The sequence below is a fragment of the Ctenopharyngodon idella genome, chromosome 10 (assembly GCF_019924925.1).
Source record: "Ctenopharyngodon idella isolate HZGC_01 chromosome 10, HZGC01, whole genome shotgun sequence".
Taxonomy (NCBI): Eukaryota; Metazoa; Chordata; class Actinopteri; order Cypriniformes; family Xenocyprididae; genus Ctenopharyngodon; species Ctenopharyngodon idella.
The window spans coordinates 32,551,324-32,559,996 of record NC_067229.1 but is presented as its reverse complement, the minus strand read 5'-3'; positions in this window follow the sequence as shown (position 1 = coordinate 32,559,996).

Sequence of the window (8,673 nt, the reverse complement as noted above, 5' to 3'; positions counted from 1 at the left end):
CAACATAAAAATGCATCACTTGACAGGTACTGAACATAATCTAACATTTATAATTAATTTACAGCTGATATATTGCAGGTAGCCTAAATGTAAATCAAAATATTTTTCATAATGTAGGCTGCTGTAAATTACATTAAAAACATAAATGCCAGAAAAAAAATATCAGTTCTGCTGTTGTTCATAAATACCAGTAGTGATGTTGACAAGGAGCCTGTTGTCATGCCACCATTAATGTGTAGTGAGGGTCCTTACTGTCCTTACCAGTGCCCAAATTTGTGTACACGATATACTGATTCAGGGGCTACGGAGCTGACTGAGAAGCATATATACTGATTTTGAAAATGATGTAGGACAATGTGTGAATTATTCAATGATTTTCACTTTTTAAAGGAATTTCTGTCAGTAGTTATGTTGAGGTTCTTTTCGTCTGTATTTAACATCAAATATGTTAAATACTATCTGATAATAACTAGGGGTGAATTCAGGTGATTGGGAGACATTTTGCCATTGAGATGACTTGGAAAAAGTGTCCCAATCAACCTGAATTCACCCTGTGTTAAAAAAACTAATTAAATGGTGTTGCCATGGATGTTGTTATGGAAACTAGTGCAGCCCTTGTTAGTGAACTACTCTTTATGGTTTTAGCGATAAGGACATTTTTAGTTTACACTGTGGGAAGAATAAATTATGATTCCGACTCAGTGCCTGCATTTATTTGATAAGAACAACCTGCTGTTGTGTGTATCAAGTAAGCAATGATGTGTGTTTTTTTTTTTTTTTTAGGATTACGCTGCCAGTGCCACACTAGCTGAGGTAGCTTCAGCCCATGAGTGGAGCCGCATGGAGCATGTCAAGCTCCCAAGTGCTCCTGTTCCCCAGTTATCTGCCTCCCTCTCTGGCTAGCTTTGACCCTATAACCCTCGACCATGGAAAGAAAGTGAAAGGGCTTTTCACACTCGAGGTAGCCTATAGTTAACACTGGGTCATTGTAAACCCCATGATGGTATTTGAACAAACTTGATGTTATGGGATTAGTTTTGAGCTGACAAAAGCAAACCAATCCAATCAGGCTTTGTTGGTACCATGACACTGATCATTATGGAAGCCCGTTTCTGCCACAGTTGAGTAAAAAAATATAATTCTGTAAGTCATAATAATGAGAAACTTTCTCGTAATTATGAGTTTCTCGTAATAATGACTTAACATCTCATAATAACGAGAAACTTTATCGTAATAATGAGAAACTTCTACGCAAATACGAGAACTCCACAACCATGGCACGTTCTGCAAAAGTGTAATCTATAATATCATTAAATAAATAACATTATTGATAAATGATCAGTATATGAGACGGGATATAGTCTTTTATTCATTTGTAACATTCATTTGTATTTTTGTGTATGAACAAGCAGAAACACAGAGTGGTGATCCATGGATTTCAAACAGATATAGAGGAATGATAAGACAGCACACACCTACATATCCAAGTCTGTTAAAAAAAAAAAAAAAAGCTATCTTTTGCATAAATTCTAATGAGTCTGTAGCCTATGTCTCGGCAAACCTGATAATTTATAATTGATGCTAGTTAATGATACTATAGACTGCACTTTGTAGATTACACTGACTTAAACGAAAACAACTGTAGAAAAACGAAAACAAACATGCAGAACGTGCCATGTTTGCTGTGTTCTCGCATTTACACGGCTTTGACCAGCGGATTTCGCTAGCGTGCCACGCCCTTCTGCTCCGCGCATGCGTAGAAGTTTCTCATTATTACGAGAAAGTATCTCATAATAATGAGAAACTAAGTCATAATTATGAGAAAGTTTCTCATTATTACGAGAACGTTTCTCATTATTACGAGAACGTTTCTCATTATGAGTAACAAGTATCATAATAATGAGAAACTTTTTCGTAATAACGACTTAGTTTCTCATAATAACGAGAAACTTTAGCACTTGGCTTTATTGATCAGTGTTTCTCTGGGTCTTCTACCCCTCAGCAGCACAGGACTTGACTATCACCAGCTGGCGGCCCCATGCTAGTCAGACAGTTCGCTATTCATCACTAATTGCCGGACAGACCCTCTGATAACACAATTAATAATAATTTAATTTTAAAATAGCTCGTAGCAAAACATTAATAAAATCCACAGCAAAAATGAGAAAGTTGCAAAATTTGGCGACAAAATACCTAAATTGACAAAATCAGTGTTTATGCAGAGTCAATTTCAACATGTACTAATGTGTTATGAAAATCAAAAGTTGTGTCTGTTAATTTTATTTATTGGAACTGAGCTAACATGTTTGAATTGTGGATCATTCATTGCAACATTTAACCTGATCATATTTAAGTATCTGTTATCAGGCTGTGCTTGATACATAATGTATGCTTCTGACATGCATGGTTTTAAAGCTATTATCTAATTTTTTGTCCTTCAAACATCTTAAAATACACATATGTAGACCAGGGGAATCAAAATTTTCTGGACAGTGTATGTATATATAATAAATGTATATTTATGTTTAATAGTACATTGCCCTGACATAGTCACCCTTGAGGCTCCTACAAAAGTAATTTCTGTTTCTTCTGAACCCACTACAGCCCCAGAACTCCCTGTCATGAACTCGGGTCAAACATCTACTGTCCTCTGCAGTCTCTCACACTTCAAAATGAATACAATTAATGAACAAAGCTGAGATATTTAGATTGAAAAAAAAGAAAAGAAAAAAAGTCTACATTGGATGTGACATTTGTTGTGAAGTTGGACAGATAAATTATTTGTCACTGGGAACTCATGGCGCTTTGATTCCGGACACAAATACACAAGAATATACAGTGCACAGTATAAATGAGTACACCCCTTCTGAAACTTCTGAAAGTTAGCAATTACTCAATTACTTAGAAGACATGTTATGGCTCTTTAGAGATATAATGTTCCAATGTTCCAGCAAGTCTGCTTAATCAATTACCAAAGCATGTCAAAATTATTCAGGAAAATAAGATTTTCTTATCAAGGTGATAAAATGTTGTGTAGCAAAAATGAGTACACCCTCCTAAAAGTTACTAAATAAAACTAAATAAAAATTTTCTGGTGTAAGTTTAAGGCAATGTTTGATCAACAGGTAAGTATGTTGAACCAAAACATGTAAAGAGAAGTAATTTCTTGACAATTAAAAGTGTTATATAGCCCACTGAATCATTCTCAGACTTAATGCTGACAACAATGGAACCACTTGGGAGAGAACTGTTAGGAGACTTATTTCTTAGCACAAAAGAGGACAGTGGTACAAGAGGATTACCAAATCATTGATTTAAGTGTGAAAATATAGCATCATAAAGCAACACAGAAATTCAAAAACAATGGACTTGTGACAAGGCCCCTGAAATAATCAGGCCTTCATTTTAAGCTTTCATTTAGTGATGAGGGATTTTTTTGCTAGACAAAGAGCAGGAGAAATACTAAGCGAGTGTCTCAGAGCCAGCAAAAGCTATGAAAAGAGTGTTTATCTCACAGAGTATGCAGCCTGCAGAAATGACATGCATGGTTGTTGTTCTCACTGGAACTACCTACTGTAGCCAAAGCATAATAAAGTCAGCCATTTCCAAAGCCCATATTTACAAAATATAGGTTCTGGGAATCAATACTCTGGTCTCATGAGACCAAATCAATCATTTCGGATCTAATAGCATCCAAAATGTTATGGTGTTGCTAGAGGAGGAGTACAGTGAGAAGTGCCTGGTTCCCACAGTAAAGTTCAGTGGTAGTAAAGCTCTTATATAGGGATGTATGAGTGCTGAAGGTGTGAGGGAGTTGTGCTTTATCAATGCTGTCATGAATTCACACACCACTGTGTAATTTAATACACAAACTTGAAACAGAAGATGTTACCCTTTCCTCATTCCCTGCATTGTTGGGCATTTTGTTCAACATGACAATGAGGATATGCATTCTCCAAAGATGAAAAAACCTTCTGTGGACATGTATTGCACTCAATCTTAACACTCTTGAGCACCTGTGGGGGATTCTGTAGAGACGAGTTGAGCAGCACTCCCCATTAAAGATCAGGGCATTTAAGGAGCTCATCATCCAGGAGTTAAACAGGACAGATGTGACAATTTGTCATGAACTTGTGAACTCCATGCCAAGAAGGGTCAGAGCAGTATATTCAAAATTATGGAGGGCATACTAAGTGCTAGAATATTATACATTTGTTCAATTAAATCTAGGGTGTACTCATTTCTGCAATCCTTAATTTAAACAAAATTGGCTAATTTACTTATTTGATGGCTATTAATGGCATATTTCTCAGTTTTTATTATGTATATGTTTAATACATTTTAGTTTTGCCATCTTTCCATGAATTGATTTAGTGATCATTAAGAAAATACATCTTTTGTATTTGTTCAGAGGGGGTGTACTCATTTATGCTGGGCATAAGTATTTAAACAACAAATGTGTGGTTTTTTTTGGTCTGCGTTTTTGCCTTAAGTTGAATCGAAAAACAGAATCGAAAACAATATAGTGAACAACAGTTTCTTAATAGAGTTGAATTATAAAACATACACAAAAGAAAAAAGAACACCTTTGATTGGATTCTTTCAGCTGCTGTGGTTGCCATGGATTCCTGCTACGGCCTGAATATAAGAGGAGCAAACAATGGAAAGGTAATACACAAGGTGATGTGCTGATCAAGGTTACTCCATCAAAAAAGTCAGAATTAAACCCTTTATATATCCTACTATGTCATCTACAACCCCTGGCAAAAATTAGAGGATGTTCACCCAGTTTTTTTTTTTTTTTACCTTATAGCAAATAAATCAAAGATATGGCACAAAAGAAGCTTTGTTCAATAGCTTAACGCACTGGCTTCATGAAACATACCTCAAACAAATCCAATTACATAACACTTTATTCTACAGAGTCTTTGTTATTATACAGTAATAACAGTAAATTATGCATAATTACAAGCAATTAACCCTAAATCAAACCCTAATCCTAACCCTACAGTAAGTACATGTTGTTAAATAATATTACCCAGTATTCAGTACTAACAAGGACACTTTTGAAATAAAGTGTAACCCATTTTGATTAATGGCATGTTTTTTTTTTTTTTTTTTTTTTTTTTTTTTTTTTAACATACCTTAACGAGCTGTTGGATTTGGCTAACTGAAAGGAAGCACAGCCCCAACATGAAAGGTGCCATTTAAAACAATAGAAAGAATTATAAAACTCTAATCAAACTTATAAAACAAGGAATTTTAACATGAAGTGTGGCCAAAGAAGTTGGTTGCTCCCAGTCAGCTGTGCCTGAAATGTGTATAGTATAAACTAAAGATTATAAAAGGAAAACATACAAGCAGACCAAAGAAGACGCCAAAGTGTCAGGATAGAAAACTCAAAGCAATATGCCCTGAAAATAGAAAATGCACAACAAAACAAATGAAAAACAAATGGGTGGAAACAGAAGTCAGTGTATATGACAGCACTGTATGAAACTGGCTGAATGAAATGTGATTTACATACAGAAATGTCAAATGAAAACCAGCACTAACACCTAAACAGAAGAATACAGTGGGCTAAAGAAAAGCAATCATGGAGGGTGCTGTTCAGATGAAACATAAAGATGACTGCCTGAAGAAAATCAAATTTCCCAACTCATTTATAATATGGGGTTGCATGTCAGGTAAAGGACCAGGGGAGATGGCAATCATTACCTAACAGTCAATGCGCAGGTGTACATTGATACTCGAGACACTTTTCTCATTCCATCCATAAAAAAATAGGTTGTGATGAAGAAGTCATTTTTCAGGATGATAATGCATCTTGCCACAGAGCGCAGTGTGTTAAAGCTTTTCCTCAGGAAAGACAAAGGCATATGGAACAGCCCGGATCTCAATCCAACTGAAAATTTATGGTGAAAAAAAAAAAAGAAGGTCCATGACAAAGCAAAGCTGATCCATCAACCGCTATTTGAGAAATTTGGAACCAGATTGATGGGGAATATTGTTTTTAATTAGTGAAGTCCATGCCTCCAAGAATTCAGGCTGCCATAAAAGCCAGAGGAGGAGCAATGTACTTTTTCTGTTAATGTTTCCATAATTTTTTCCTCAACATTGAGTGATTCCATGCTTTTTCTTCTACTTGATCTGGAGAAAAACCATGCCATTAATAATAATAATAATAATAATAATAATAATAATGTTTTTTTTTTACTGAATTTGTTTGAGGTATGTTTCATGAAGCCAGAATGCCACTTTGTGTCATATCTGTGATTTGTTTATTTGCTATAAAGTCAAATCTGGGTGAACATCCTTTAAGTGTGGCGATTCCATACTTTTTGCTAGGTGTTGTATTAGCCAATATACAGAAGACAGATATGGGGGTGAGTAAATGCAGAATTTTCATTCTTGGGTGAACTATCCCTTTAAGATACAGCAGTGTGATTTGATTTGATTCAACCTACAGTTATAAAACATGATGCCAAATAGCAGAAATTAACTTCTAAATTGGATTTTGTAACATCTTTAACAAGTGAAAGAGCGATTAAACATTCTATTAACCATACGATTCAAGCAGCAGTTTCCTCATCTATGAAAATACTGGCTCTCAGGTCTAACATTTCTAACTCAGTGAAGTACATGTAGGAAAAGAGGCCACATTTGTTCAGTTGACAGTTAAAATGTATAAATCAGCAAATGCAAGTGACTCGCCAAAAGAGACAGCAGGTGGAGCTGTTTACACATTTCTCTCTTATGAACATATTAAATGCTCAGATCAGGCTTGATTGTTTGAAGTACTGTAAATGATACCATGCTTTCTCTGCTAAGCATTTTTTGAACACTTTATTAATTAAATGTAATTGTGTGCACTGTATAATCCACAAGAAACAACAGTGTGGTAATCTGAAAATCAGCACAAAAAAGCATGATCTCATTCTTAAAATATTTTTAAAAGCTCCAACAGGATCAAGCTACAGCCTTCAAATTAAAAACACCTTTATAATTTGTTCAATAATACAGTCAAATAAAAATATCAGGTACTAGGTCATCTTGCAGAGGGATGGAATTTAATACTGTTTTAATGAAAACATTTTTAAAAGCATTAATTGAGGCTGAAGGATCACGTAACTATTGTTGTGCATGTCTCGCCTAACTGTGTACAACTCTTATAATTTGGCTCTCTTGTAAGGTACACCAGTAAACAGTCATGCTGGAGGATGAGCTTTCAGAAGGATTCTCAACTACACAACGGCCTTGACAAAGACAGTCCCATATAAAGAGAAATACATCTCAAAGAACAGCCAAAAGTAGCCAAGCCAGTATGCGTGGGTGGTCAACAATGCTCTGCAAACCCTTTATGCCAAAATGGACAATTGCTAGAATCCAACTGTTCGGCTATTGCTATCAAGCACACACGCGTCTCAAATAAATAAGAACCAAGCTTCTTTCTGACAAAATGTTGTGTGCAGAGAATTCAATCATTCAAAGATTAAACTGGAAATTAAATATATTTACACTATCGTTCTAAAGTTTGGGATCAGTAAGATTTTTTAAAAAAGAAATTAATACGTTCATTCAGCAAGGATACATTAAATTGATCAAAAGTGACAGTAAATACATGTTACAAAAGATTTCTATTATCAAATAAATGCTGTTGTACTGGTTGAACTTTAAATTCATCAAAGAATCCGGAAGAAAAAAAAAAGAAAAGAAAGATGTACCACCATTTCCACAAAAATATTAAGCAGCACAACTGTTTAACAATAAATGTTTCTTGAGCAACATAGAATGATTTCTGAAGGATCATGTGACACTGAAGACTGGAGTAATGATGCTGAAAAGTGTTGCATCAAAGGAATAAATCACATTTTAAAACGAACAGTTCTTCTAAATTGCAATATTTCACAATATTGCTATTTTACTGTATTTTCAGTAAATAAATGCAGCCTTGGTGAGCATGAGACTCCTTTTAAAAACATTAAAAAGTATTATTGAGCCGAGCTTTTGAACAGTTAACGGCTATACGCTTTCAAATGATAAACCTCCTGCCATTATTATACACTCCCAGTATGCATTACTTAAGATGTTTAAGTTGTACACTAAGTATCTTAGGAACAAACATCAGTTATCGATTCAGCTCAGATTTGATGTAACCAGTTTTTAATAATATCCTATAGCCTACATGTGGAAGGCCTTCTCTCACTTCCTGAAATGTTGTATTCAATTCTTCTAATTGCTCACCACCAGTGTTTTTTTTTTTGACTGTGGGTTGATTTCTTTAACTCATCTTCCTGTACATCAGGGGAGCTGATGTGTGCAGTATATTGAATGTGACCACATTACTTTTTTTTCTCTCTCTCTCTCCATTTACTGAAGAAACCATGACTGATGCTCGCCTTCACAATGCTATGGAGATCAGACGTGAAAGCGGGAAAAGAGATTTTTAAAAGCATCCGTTGTTATCAGATTACAAAAGCATTATTACAGGTACAGATAAATGATCCCTCAGATTAAATACTTGACATGATGACTGTATTTCATCTATTGGATTAGATAATCCCATTTCTCATTGAGCATAATGGATGAGACTGGCTTACATTAAATAAGCCAGTTTGCTGTTAGTACAATAGCATCTATGCAGGGACAATGTGCTTTCAGGGGATTATAAAA